We start from the raw sequence: 14,720 nt of genomic DNA, 5'->3' as shown, positions 1-14,720 counted from the left end.
TAATAAATAAAATTTAAAGAAAATCGGGGAAATGGACCTAAATGGGTGCATGTGCTGGATATAATTTGTCAATGTGTATGTCTAGATCAGTGTTTCCCAACCAGGGTGCCTCCAGGTGTTGCAAAACTACAACTCCCAGCATGCCCGGACAGCTGAAGGCATGCTGGGAGTTGCAGTCTTGCAACAGATGCAGAGCGACAGGTTAGGGGAGGGGGAGTTTCCTGGTCTCCAATTCATTGGAACAGTGTTTTCCAACCAGGGTGCCTCCAGCTGTTGAAAAATTACAACTCCGAGCATGCCCGGACAGCCGTTGGCTGGTAGTTGTAGTTTTGCAACAGCTGGAGGCACCCTGGCTTGGAAACACTGTTATGAGAGGAGTGAAAACTGCAGAGGGAAATGTGAATAGGGCAATGTTTCCCAACCAAGGTGCCTCCAGCTGTTAACAAACTACAACTCCGAGCATCCCCCGACAGCCGTTGGCTGGTAGTTGTAGTTCTGTAACAGCTGGAGGCACCCTGGCTTGGAAACACTGTTATGAGAGGAGCAAAAGCTGCAGAGGGAAATGTGAATAGGGCAGTGTTTCCCAACCAGGGTGCCTCCAGCTGTTGAAAAATTACAACTCCGAGCATGCCCGGACAGCCGTTGGCTGGTAGTTGTAGTTTTGCAACAGCTGGAGGCACCCTGGCTTGGAAACACTGTTATGAGAGGAGTGAAAACTGCAGAGTGAGGTGTGATTAGGGCAGTGTTTCCCAACCAAGGTGCCTCCAGCTGTTAACAAACTACAACTCCGAGCATCCCCGGACAGCCGTTGGCTGGTAGTTGTAGTTCTGCAACAGCTGGAGGCACCCTGGCTTGGAAACACTGTTATGAGAGGAGCAAAAGCTGCAGAGGGAAATGTGAATAGGGCAGTGTTTCCCAACCAGGGTGCCACCAGCTGTTGAAAAATTACAACTCCCAGCATGTCCGGACAGCCGAAGGCTGTCCGGGCATGCTGGGAGTTGTATTTTTGCAACATCTGGAGGCACCCTGGTTGGGAAACACTGATCTAGATATACGATTTTCAGGGATAGGATCCTTCGCCGTCCTTCACTCTCTCGCCATGGCGTGTCTGCGTCATTGCTGAAGCGGCGGGTGCAGAATTGTTACAAACTATGACTAAAAATGTTTAATCGGTGATACATTGTAACTAGAGATCAGCAAATCTGGCCTTGTTTCTTCCCTAGGTTCCTATTACAGATTCATTTCCTGTATATAAATCAATGAAAGCTTTAAAGGGGTTATCCAGGAAAAAAACATGTTTTTATATATCAACTGGCTCCAGAAAGTTAAAACGATTTGTAAATTATTTCTATTAAAAAAATCTTAATCCTTTCAGTACTTATGAGCTTCTGAAGTTGAGTTGTTCTTTTCTGTCTAAGTGCTCTCTGATGACACGTGTCTCGGGAAACGCCCAGTTTAGAAGCAAATCCCCATAGCAAACCTCTTCTAAACTGGGCGGTTCCCGAGACACGTGTCATCAGAGAGTACTTGGACAGAAAAGAACAAGCTTAACCTCAGAAGCTCATAAGTACTGAAAGGATTAAGATTTTTTAATAGAAGTAATTTACAAATCTGTTTATCTTTCTGGAGCCAGTTGATATATATAAAAAAAGTTTTTTCCTGGAATACCCCTTTAACCCCTTAAGGACACATGACGTTCTCATACGTCTCCATTTCCGAGTCCTTAAGGACACATGACGTATGAGAACGTCATGTGTTTTACCGGCCCCCCGCAACCATCTGGAGCGGAGCCGGTCCCCGATGCCTGCTGAAATCGTTCAGCAGGCATCGGGCATATCGCCCAGGGGGGTCATTATGACCCCCCCATGTCGGCGATGGCCGCAGATCGCTGGACAATTCAGTCCAGCGATCTGCGGCAGATTCCGGGTCAATCGGGTCTCCAGTGACCCGGTGACCCGGAATTATTGGCTGATCGAGGCCGTCAGAGACGGCCCTGATCAGCCAGAGCCAGCAGGGGTGAGGTGGCACTGGTGCCACCTCACGATCGCCCTGATTCGTCGGCCGGATTACCGGCCGACCAATCAGGGCGCCTGCTGCGGGTGTCACTCCCGCAACCCGCTCCGCCCCTCTTCCGGAGGACGTGAGCGGGTGCGGGACGTGCACCCCGGGTGCTGGGGACCCCGATCCCCGGCGCCCCTGTTGGGATCGGGGCCCCAGGAGCAGCGGCGACGACGAGGGACTGACCTGTGCGGCGAGGATCGTTGGAGGTGAGTGACAGCCTCCTGCTGTTGCTTAGCAACAGCTCCCAGCATGCAAAAAGGGCATGCTGGGAGCTGTAGTTATGCAACAGCAGGAGGCAGACCACCACAACTCCCAGCATGCCCTTATGGGCATGCTGGGACTTGTAGTTTTGCAACAGCTGGAGGCACATTCTTTCTATGGAAAAGTGTACCTTCAGCTGTTGTGTAACTACAACTCCCAGCTTGCACAATCAGCTAAAGTGCATGCTGGGAGTTGTAGTGGTGCATCTGGTGGTTGCATAACTACAACTCCCAGCATGCCCGTTGGCTGTCGGTGACTGCTGAGAGTTGTAGTTTTGCAACAGCTGAAGGCACACTGAGTTAAGTAGTAAACCAGTGTGTCTCCAGCTGTTGCATAACTACAATCCCCAGCATCCCCAGCCAAAGTAGTATGCCTCCAGCTGTTGCATAACTACAACACCCAGCATGCCCTTCCGCTGTCCGTACATGCTGGGGGTTGTAGCTTTTGCAACAGCTGAAGGCACACTGGTTGCAAAACACTGAGTTTGTTACCAAACTCGGTGTTTCACAACCAGTGTGCCTCCAGCTGTTGAAAAACTACAACTCCCAGTATGCACTGATAGAACGTACATGCTGGGAGTTGTAGTTTTGCAACAGCTGGATGTTCCCCCCCCAATGTGAACGTACAGGGTACACTCACATGGGCGGAGGATTACAGTTAGTATCCGGCTGCAAGTTTGAGGTACGGCAAAATTTCTGCCGCAACTCAAACTGCCAGCGAGAAACTACTGTGAACCCCCGCCCGTGTGACTGTACCCTAAAAACACTACACTAACACACAATAAAATAAAAAGTAAAAAACACTACATATACACATACCCCTACACAGCCCCCCTCCCCTCCCCAATAAAAATGAAAAACGTCTGGTACGCCACTGTTTCCAGAACGGAGCCTCCAGCGGTTGCAAAACTACAACTCCCAGCATGCACTGATAGACCGTACATGCTGGGAGTTGTAGTTTTGCAACAGCTGGATGTTCCCCCCCCCCAATGTGAACGTACAGGGTACACTCACATGGGCGGAGGATTACAGTAAGTATCCGGCTGCAAGTTTGAGCTGCGTCAAATTTTCTGCCGTAGCTCAAACTGCCAGCGAGAAACTACTGTGAACCCCCCGCCCGTGCGACTGTACCCTAAAAACACTACACTACACTAACACAAAATAAAATAAAAAGTAAAAAACACTACATATACACATACCCCTATACAACCCCCCTCCCCAATAAAAATGAAAAACGTCTGGTACGCCACTGTTTCCAAAACGGAGCCTCCAGCTGTTGCAAAACAACTACTCCCAGTATTGCCAGATAGCCGTTGACTGTCCAGGCATGCTGGGAGTTTTACAACAGCTGGAGGCACCCTGTTTGGGAATCACTGGCGTAGAATACCCCTATGTCCACCCCTATGCAAGTCCCTAATTTAGGCCTCAAATGCGCATGGCGCTCTCACTTTGGAGCCCTGTCGTATTTCAAGGCAACAGTTTAGGGTCACATATGGGGTATCGCCGTACTCGGGAGAAATTGGGCTTCAAATTTTGGGGGGTATTTTCTGCTATTACCCTTTTAAAAAATGTAAAATTTTTGGGAGAACAAGCATTTTAGGTAAAAAAAATATATATTTTTTTACATATGCAAAAGTCGTGAAACACCTGTAGGGTATTAAGGTTCAAATTACCCCTTGTTACGTTCCCCGAGGGGTCTAGTTTCCAAAATAGTATGCCATGTGTTTTTTTTTTGCTGTCCTGGCACCATAGGGGCTTCCTAAATGCGGCATGCCCCCAGAGCAAAATTCGCTTTCAAAAAGCCAAATGTGACTCCTTCTCTTCTGAGACCTGTAGTGCGCCAGCAGAGCACTTTTCACACCCATATGGGGTGTTTTCTGAATCGGGAGAAATTGGGCTTCAAATTTTGGGGGGTATTTTCTGCTATTACCCTTTTTAAAATTGTAAAAATTTTGGGAAACCAAGCATTTTAGGTAAAAAAAAATATATTTTTTTACATATGCAAAAGTCGTGAAACACCTGTAGGGTATTAAGGTTCACATTACCCCTTGTTACGTTCCCCGAGGGGTCTAGTTTCCAAAATGGTATGCCATGTGTTTTTTTTTTGCTGTCCTGGCACCATAGGGGCTTCCTAAATGCGGCATGCCCCCAGAGCAAAATTCACTTTCAAAAAGCCAAATGTGACTCCTTCTCTTCTGAGACCTGTAGTGCGCCAGCAGAGCACTTTTCACACCCATATGGGGTGTTTTCTGAATCGGGAGAAATTGGGCTTCAAATTTTGGGGGGTATTTTCTGCTATTACCCTTTTTAAAAATGTAAAATATATATTTTTTTTACATATGCAAAAGTCGTGAATCACCTGTAGGGTATTAAGGTTCACTTTACCCCTTGTTACGTTCCCTGAGGGGTCTAGTTTCCAAAATGGTATGCCATGTGTTTTTTTTTTTGCTGTCCTGGCACCATAGGGGCTTCCTAAATGCGGCATGCCCCCCAAAAACCATTTGTCGCTCCTTCCCTTCTGAGCCCTCTACTGCGCCCGCCGAACAATTAACATAGACATATGAGGTATGTGCTTACTCGAGAGAAATTGGGTTTCAAATACAAGTAAAAATTTTTTCCTTTTTACCCCTTGCAAAAATTCAAAAATTGGGTCTACAAGAACATGCGAGTGTAAAAAATGAAGATTTTGAATTTTCTCCTTCACTTTGCTGCTATTCCTGTGAAAAACCTAAAGGGTTAATACACTTACTGAATGTTTTTTTGAATACTTTAGGGGGTGTAGTTTTTATAATGGGGTCTTTTATGGGGTATTTCTAATATGAAGACCCTTCAAATCCACTTCAAAACTGAACTGGTCCCTGAAAAATAGTGAGTTTGAAAATTTTGTGAAAAATTTCAAAATTGCTACTGAACTTTGAAGCCCTCTGGTGTCTTCCAAAAGTAAAAACTCGTCAATTTTATGATGCAAACATAAAGTAGACATATTGTATATGTGAACCCCAAAAAAATATATTTTGAATATCCATTTTCCTTACAAGCAGAGAGCTTCAAAGTTAGAAAAATGCAAAATTTTCATTTTTTTCATCAAATTTTGGGATTTTTCACCAAGAAAGGATGCAAGTTACCATAAAATTTTACCACTAAGTTAAAGTAGAATATGTCACGAAAAAACAATCTCGGAATCAGAATGATAACTAAAAGTATTCCAGAGTTATTAATGTTTAAAGTGACAGTGGTCAGAATTGCAAAAAACGCTCCGGTCCTTTAAGGTATAAAATGGCCTGGTCCTTAAGGGGTTAAAGGAGGGGGACAGGGCTGGGGTGACCCTCCTTATGTAAAATGTAAGCCGCTGCCAGACAGCACTGCTGGTGTCTTATCCCTCCGGGAACAATAGCATCGGGTGCTGGCCCACATTTTCGGTTAGTGCTGCCCTAAGCACAATTTACCCCATTAAAGGGGTACTCTATTGAAAAACATTTTTTTTTTAAATCAACTGGTGCCAGAAGGTTAAACAGATTTGTAAATGACTTCTATTAAAAAATCTTAATCCTTCCAGTACTTATCAGCTGCTGTTATGATCCACAGGAAGTTATTTTCTTTTTAAATCTCTTTTATGTCTGACCACAAGTGCTCTCTACTGACCCCTCTGTCCATTTTAGGAAGTGTCCAGAGCAGGAGAGGTTTTCTATGGGGATTTGCTCCTACTCTGGACAGTTCCTAAAATGGACAGAGGTGTCAGCAGAGAGCACTGTGGTCTGACAGAAAATACACTTTTAAAAAGAAAACAACTTCCTGTGGATCATACAGCAGCTGATAAGTACTGGAAGGATTAAGATTTTTTTTTTAAATAGAAGTAATTTACAAATCTGTTTAACTTTCTGACACCAGTTGATTTAAGAATTGTTTTTCCCAGTGGAGTACCCCTTTAAATTATTCCACAAGGGGGGAAATAGATTTTCTTTCCCGAGGCTGCAACATGGGGACAGCAGCTACACCAAAAGTATTTATCATTTTTTTATCTCTGCCGCCCTAGGCACAGGCCCTCAAATACAGCCCTGATCGGATAATGAAAATGTAACCCACCCGACCCTTCTCTCCGCTGACACTGTCTTTCTGTAAAGTGGTCGGGAGCCTGCCATACCCAACCAAGTCCTCAAGGCCCACCAACAGTCCACGAATGTATGGCCTAGAATTTTATTTTTTTATAGTAATTTTAATTAAATTTAAAATCAATTACATTTTTGATACATTATTTATGGGGGCATCCATCTTGCCCGAGATGTTTTTAACAACATTCAGATTCTTAACAGCAAGCCCCATAGACAGGAGCCGTCCCATTCACATGAATGGGAAACTTTAGTGGGCATGCTCTGTGACCTGTGCGGATGTTGTTCCACGGGGAGGGGGAGGCTGATCTGTGGGCCTTATCTATTGACTTCTCTATCTGCCGGTGTCACCTTTCACTGTTATCCTGTACTTATCACTTTCCAGTAGCCTCCTCCTTATAATAACAGAGAGAACAGGAAGTCTCAGCTTAGTTTTAGACCTAGTGGTGAAAATGAAAATTGCAGGAGTTCAGGATTATCTACATCAGTGTTTCCCAACCAGGGTGCCTCCAGCTGTTGCAAAACTACAACTGCTATGAATTCTGATCTTGTAGAAATAGCAGAAGCAGTATACAGATAGAGCTGGAGGGGATGTGTGTACCTACTATATATCCTGATCCCAAAGAGATAGCAGCAGTATACAGATAGAGCTGGATGGGAGATGTATAACTACTATATATCCTGATCCCATAGAGATAGCAGCAGTATACAGATAGAGCTGGGGGTAGGTGTATACCTACTATATATCCTGATCCCAAAGAGATAGCAGCAAGATACAGATAGAGCTGGATGGGAGATGTATAACTGCTATATATCCTGATCCCAAAGGGATAGCAGACTTCGGGTGTCCGGACATGCTGGGAGTTGAAGTTTTGCAACATCTGGAGGGCCACAGTTTGAGACCACTGCATTAGACGTTCATGGCTGGCTAGGGCTGTGTTCACACTAAAAGCAAAAAAGACTAGCGCTGCATCTGCAAACCTGAACGGGGGACACACCCTGGAAGTTATATTGTTTAATTGTGCGGCCCTTTAAAACATTAATGGGGTATTTCAGTGGTTAAAAAAATAAATAAAAAAATTCAATCAACTGTTGCCAGAAAGTTATACAGATTTGTAAATTACTTCTATTTAAAAATCTTAACCCTTCCAGTACTTATCAGCTGCTGTATGCTCCTCAGGAAGTTGTGTAGTTCTTTTCTGTCTGACCACAGTGCTCTCTGCTGACACCTCTGTCCGTGTCAGGAACTGTCTGGAGCAGGAGAGGTTTGCTCTGGGGATTTGCTCCTACTCTGGACAATTCCTGATATGGACAGAGGTGTCAGCAGAGAGCACTGTGGTCAGACTAGAAAAAAACTACACAACTTCCTGTGGAGCTGATAAGTACTGGAAGGGCTAAGATTTTTAGAAGTAATTTACAAATCTGTTTTACTTTCTGGCACCAGTTGATTTAAAAAAAATAGTTTTCCACCGCAGTACCCCTCTAAGTGACTGATTTACAGGGATTTTACGTACAACCATCTCTAGGGTTTACAGAGAATGGTCTGAAAAAGAGAAAATATACAGTGTGTAAATGAAAATGCCTTAAAGAGGTACTCCGGTGCTTAGACATCTTATCCCCTACCTGATTGTGGGAGTCCCGCCGCTGGGACTGATTATAAACGGGGTGCCGCATGCAAGATCACGGGGGTCCCCAGCGGCGGAACTCCTGTGATCAGGCATCTTATCCCCTATCCTTTCGATAGGGGATAAGATGTCTAAGCACCGGAGTACCCCTTTAATGATGTCAGAGGAGAATGGGCAGACTGGTTTGAGATGACAAATAGGCAACGGTAACTGCAATAACTACTGGTTACAACCAGGGCATGCAGAATACAATCTCTGAACACAACACATCCAACCTTGGAGCAGATGGGCTACAGCAGCAGAACACAACGGGAGCCACTCCTATCAGCTAAAAACCGGAACCTGAGGCTACAAATCACACAGACACCAAAACTGGACGATGGAAGATGGAAGAAGAATGTTGTCTGGTCTGAGGAGTCTCCATTCCAGCTGTGACATTCAGATGGCAGGGTCAGAATTTGGTGTAAACAACATGAAAGTATGGATCCCTCCTGCCTTGTATCTGCGGGTCAGGCTGGTGGGGGTGTAATGATGTGGGGGACATTTTCTGGGCACTTTGGGCCCCTTAGTACAAATTGATCCTGGTATAAACACCACAACCTACCTGAGTATGGTTACTGACCATGTCCGTCCCTTTATGTGGACCCTGTATCTTCTGATGATACTTCCAGCAGGATAATGCCCCATGTCACATGACATCATCTCATACAGGACAATGAGGTCACATGACTCCAATTGCCTCCACAGTCACCAGATCTCATCCAATAGATCCCCGCTGGGATGTGGAGGAACCGGAGATTCTCATCATGAATGTGCAGATGACAAATCTACAGCAACTGTGTGATGTCATCATGTCCATATGGAGAACTGTGTGATGTCATCATGTCCATATGAGGGAACTGTGTGATGTCATCATGTCCATATGGGGGAACTGTGTGATGTCATCATGTCCATATGGAGGAACTGTGTGATGTCATCATGTCCATATGAGGGAACTGTGTGATGTCATCATGTGCATATGGGGGAACTGTGTGATGTCATCATGTGCATATGGGGGAACTGTGTGATGTCATCATGTCCATATGGAGGAACTGTGTGATGTCATCATGTCCATATGGAGGAACTGTGTGATGTCATCATGTCCATATGGGGAACTGTGTGATGTCATCATGTCCATATGAGGGAACTGTGTGATGTCATCATGTCCATATGGAGGAACTGTGTGATGTCATCATGTCCATATGGGGGAACTGTGTGATGTCATCATGTCCATATGGAGCAAAATCTCTGAGAAATGTTTCCAGAACATTGCAGAAGGTATAACGTGGGTCGGACCAGGGAAAAGGTGACATAATAAAGTGGCTGGTGAGTGTAGATGTGAACGAGGCCTTACTTGTGGACATGTGACGCCAACCTATGGCCTAGGCTGGAGAGCCACAGGTTTAGGAATACCGCCCTGTACTGTAATAGTGCTGCTATCTCTATAGTATGCTATGGTAGAGCTGCCTCTGAGGGGGGTATCTTTGACCCACAGTGACACAGCGGGGCAGACAATAGCCCCCAGTCCCTTTGAAAATCCTTGAGTACACGTCCAGGTCCTCGGCTCCGGTACAAGGAGAGTTTGTGCCACTGTAGCAAAGAAATGTACAAAAAAAACGGCAACATTCCCCATCATTCCAAACCTCCCCTACAGAACCAAACACTGCTCAGTGATAAGAAATAAGACCGCAAGTATTCTGAAGCTGTCCTTCACGTCCCAGCAGGCTATGAGATATACAATTCAATATAGAATGCGGACTCAGCTGCTTTGGACAATTCCCTTTTGCTATATAGCTCCCCTGACAATAAAGGCCAATTCACACTGCGGACTGGAATTCTGATTGGGAAAATATAGTGCTCAATTGGATTCTTCTGTAACATTCACATTACAGAATTTCCGCAGAGGATGTTCCGGACCCTAGACTGCCCCGAAAAAATGAACATGTTCATTCTTTGGCAGGATCTGCTCTAAAATGCATTGCCGTTTATGGAGACAGCGCATTTCAGAACAGTCCTAGCACCGTCCCGGTTTACCTGTGCCTGATCCGGTCGGAATATCTCTTGGCAGAGATTCCGTAGTGTGAATAAGCCCTAAGGTGGTCACAGGATGTAATGTAACCCCCAGTCATCAGCTGTAATCTGGGATGCAGGCAGCCAGCAAGTACTCAGTTTTCCTGCAGTGCCTCTGCAGGGTAATCGAAGTATTACACTGTTTTCGTTGAAATCTATGGCAGTCTAGGTAAGCTTTCTATCTCTCATATCTATCTATTTATTTCATATCTATCTATCTATCTCATATCCATCTATCTATCTCATATCCATCTATCTATCTCATATCCATCTATCTATCTCATATCCATCTATCTATCTCATATCCATCTATCTATCTCATATCCATCTATCTATCTCATATCCATCTATCTATCTCACATCTATCTATCTATCTATCTATCTCACATCTATCTATCTCACATCTATCTATCTATCTCACATCTATCTATCTAGCTCACATCTATCTATCTAGCTCACATCTATCTATCTAGCATCTATTTAATCTATCTCATATCTATCTATCTATCTCACATCTATCTATCTCACATCTATCTATCTCACATCTATCTATCTCACATCTATCTATCTCACATCTATCTATCTCACATCTATCTATCTCACATCTATCTATCTCACATCTATCTATCTCACATCTATCTATCTCACATCTATCTATCTCATCTCCTATTTATCTATCAGAAGGGATCTAGTTTGAAACCACTTTATAGGCCTTTGTTTCCTAACCAGAGTGCCTACAGCTGTTGCAAAACTACAACTCCCAGCATGGCCGGACAGCCTTCGGCTGTCCGGGCATGCTTGTAGTTGTAGTTTTGGAACATCTGGAGGCACCCTAGTTGAGAAAACACTGTCCTAGGCTATAGATGCCCTTCTAAACCGTGGACATGTCAAGACACTGAGACACTTCATTATGGCATCATCATCAATTGTAAATATTAAAGTGTGACTGATCCATGTCTTAGTATACTTCTTTTTTGTTTCTCCTTTTTTTGGTAATTTCGCACCAAGGACATCTAAAAATAGCTGGAAGTGGGATCCTCGCCCATCAGATTCCATGTAGGGGAAGGGAATTATAGATGTTTGTTATTCTTTCTCCTCCTCCTCGGCCAGGATCATCGTCCAGTTTGTCTTTAGTTCTTTATGCGCTTGGGACAGAGTTTCAGGTCGTGCCCAGATAGACGATAAGCCGGCTGCACATTGTATTGGATTTAAAAGGTCACTGTAGTTTTAAAACGTTCTTAAAAAGGACTGTTTCCCCCTGAAAAACAACTCAAAAATCTTGCCCACTAGGTGTCTCCCTTCTCTGCAATCTATTGTCCACTGCTTGTTGTTAAGGGAAAGCTGTCTCTGGTAACAGCAAGATGAAACACAAGTGGGGGTGGGGCTTAGCTTGTGCTGTGTGAGGGAGAGAGAGAATGTGTATCTGCAACCCCCTTAACCTTTTCCCTCACCATGGCATTTTTCTGGGATGTGATGTGACAAAAAATGTGCAATTTTGACATTTGGAATTTTTGGGGGGGGGTTTACACCGTTGACCGTGTGGGGCCAGGCGTGTGATAATTTAATAGTTTGGATAATTCTGCACGCAGCAATGCCAATATATTTGTTTTGTTTTTACATTTTTTTTTACATTATTTATTTGGAAAAAGGGTATCAATTGCTTATATAGATCAATGAGAATTACATTGATCTATGAGATCGGTGCTCTGTTGTTACAGCCTGCTTGTATCAAATGCCGGTGCGCGGCCTGCACTGAGGCCTAGTACAGACTTCATACTGGCCTGACAACCTATCAGCACCTCTCTTTATTGGACTACTGGGTATGTGCGCCATAACCGTTTTAAATGATCGCTGATTTAAAGGGGTATTCCGGCCAAAGACATGAAAGGAGGTGGAGTAACGTCATGTCTCCAGTCCCGGAAATGATCAGACATCTTATTCCCTATCCTATGGATAGGGGATAAGATGTCTTTGGCCGGAATACCCCTTTTAAAGAACAAAAATCGTAGTGATCTCCAATGTCTGTCATTACTGGCAGGTACCAGCTGAACATAGCAGTAGGTACCTGCCAGGTAGGATGTGGGTTTGGGAGCCAGGCCTGCACTATACTCCCCCACCCGACCCATGATGTAAATGTATGTCATGGATCGGAAAGGGGTTATTGTAAAGGGCTGTCAAAAACCCAGGCGTCAGGACCAAATTCTCAGTCACCATGACGACCTGGCACCTGGGATTTGTCAAGACCTACCGTAACTGACCGTGCATGTGTGTCCTTCACATGACCAGGTTTTTTATTTCCATCAGAAGTAAACAATAAATGTTTTTATTGAATAACAGCAAGCAGAGATCTTGAAAACTGAAGTAAAGAAAAGATGTTCGAAAATGGTACAACTTCTCATAACGCCATTTATCTGCTGATGGAACGTGAACGCCATTTATCTGCTGATGGAACGTGAAATACCCCTTTATATCATGCTAGAAAAAAACAGCTAGTTGTCTTATTACAGAACCGGCTATGAATGTATAATTCCCAGACAGGCTTCCTTTTGTACAAGACGTTGAGGCCATTGCTGGAGCCTGGTTTCCTTGCTTCACGTTGACAGAACGATATTTCCTGGACTTTTCCTTTTTAACATGAACTGTAAACAGTCGGCCGGCGGCCATGTTCTCTGGTCTTCCAGATAATATTATTTGCTTATCATTAGACCGGCGATACATCATCTCATGGACCGTCCTGGTTGCCGCCAGCTCTTATTTACCTTTATAAAATGTACCATAGAGATTTATCAGACTTAACAGTGGAGCAGGTGCCCATAGCAACCAAAAGCTGGAATCTGGTTGCTATGGGTAACTGCTCCACTGATCTTTTTGGTTTGATAAATCTTCTTGCATAAATTTCTAATATCTTTGTTTGTTCTGATATCATTGCTGAAGGTTACAGGCCGAAAGCCTGTTCTTGTGACCTCCTGTCCTATTCTGGTATCTGTGAAGTGCAGTTGTGGTATGGCGGCGGGGTGTGTGGTTCAGGGCAGATGTTATTACTCTAGGGGCAGATGGTATGCCCCTTATGACCCCTTGTGTTCTTGACGCCAGGGCGTGGTTTATCCTTAACCCCCCGAATGCATACCGCTGGATCCTGGGCTAGGCACGGGGGGAATGAAGACACAGATGCCAAGTTATGGACAACGGTAGCTTTACTGAGGGTCGACAGATGGTAAAGTCGATACAGTACAGCCAGGGCCCAAGGAGGTGACCAGTGACTCAGAGACCACACAGGTTTGCTGGGATTTGTAATAGACAGGAGAATTTAGTGCAGGCCATGCTGAGTAGACAGAAGACTTGACTGACAGGACAGTGACTTCAGCTTACTTTCACTTGACTTGAGGCTGCAGGACTTGACTTGAGGCGGCAGGACTTGACTTGAGGCGGCAGGACTTGACGTGAGGCGGCAGGACTTGACGTGAGGCGGCAGGACTTGACGTGAGGCGGCAGGACTTGACTTGAGGCGGCAGGACTTGACATGAGGCGGCAGGACTTGACGTGAGGCGGCAGGACTTGACGTGAGGCGGCAGGACTTGACGTGAGGCGGCAGGACTTGACGTGAGGCGGCAGGACTTGACGTGAGGCGGCAGGACTTGACTTGAGGCGGCAGGACTTGACGTGAGGCCTCCACTACTCTGGACACACACTAGAAACGACTTTACTGGACCTCAACAGGAATCAAGAGAGAGAGGCTCCATCCAGGGCTTATATGGGGGAGACTAGCAGGGAGCCCATAGGTCACTATTGGGGTCAGCTGGTCACTGGTACCTCCTGGGTAACAATCACATGGTACATTTATTAAAGGTACAATACACAATATAATACATTACCTATTTACATGGAGGAAACAACTACAGGGGGCCCTGTGGACACTGAGGAACACTGCCTGACAGGGCAGGGAAGTTATGGGGAAACACCATCCCCTACTGGGCCACCGCACAGTGTTGCCATGGAGACCTCATAATTTATATCTGAGCCACTGCCAGAGAGAAAAACAAAAGGTATTCTAGATTCTATTAGGTCACGTGGTCACCGAAAAAGTCTTTCTCCCAGCACTCTGTAATGAGGGGCATCTTAAGGCTGGGACCATGGGCATCATATACTGAGTAAAAAGCCCCCCTGTCGGTCGCTCTGGCGTCACCTGTGTGCCAAATGCGTGCCGCATTTGGCACACAGGTGCCACCAGAGCGTCCGACACCACATTGGTGTATCTTGACTGTTTTTTTCTTTTTAACCCTTTCACTCACCTCCTTGCAGACATGTGGGTACAGCAGCCATTCACGCGGTCGCAGATGTGGGAGAGAGGTTGTAATTAAGAGCTTGAATCCGCAAAAAATGTCCGCAAATACTGTAGTTACGCCGTGGATCACACTCACATTGACTACAATTGGTTTCCCCACAGCAAAAGTTTCGCAACGGGTTTTCCGACGAGGATTTGAATTCTGGCGAAGGTTTGAAAATGTGCAATCTTGCGCCGGAATCAGTCAGAAAAATCCCATTAGTTTAGTGCTTATTAG

General features: G+C 45.1%; 1 protein-coding gene across 1 annotated transcript in view; it reads left to right on the top strand.

Annotated features, from left to right (window-relative positions):
- The window catches only part of EPHX1 (epoxide hydrolase 1), a 46,415-nt gene that overhangs the window by 8,009 nt on the left and 23,686 nt on the right, over positions 1-14,720 (top strand). The window lies entirely within an intron of this gene.

The sequence above is a fragment of the Hyla sarda genome, chromosome 3 (assembly GCF_029499605.1).
Source record: "Hyla sarda isolate aHylSar1 chromosome 3, aHylSar1.hap1, whole genome shotgun sequence".
In the NCBI taxonomy this organism is placed as follows: Eukaryota; Metazoa; Chordata; class Amphibia; order Anura; family Hylidae; genus Hyla; species Hyla sarda.
Note: the sequence above shows the minus strand (reverse complement) of the source record. Positions and strands in the feature narration are given on the sequence as shown.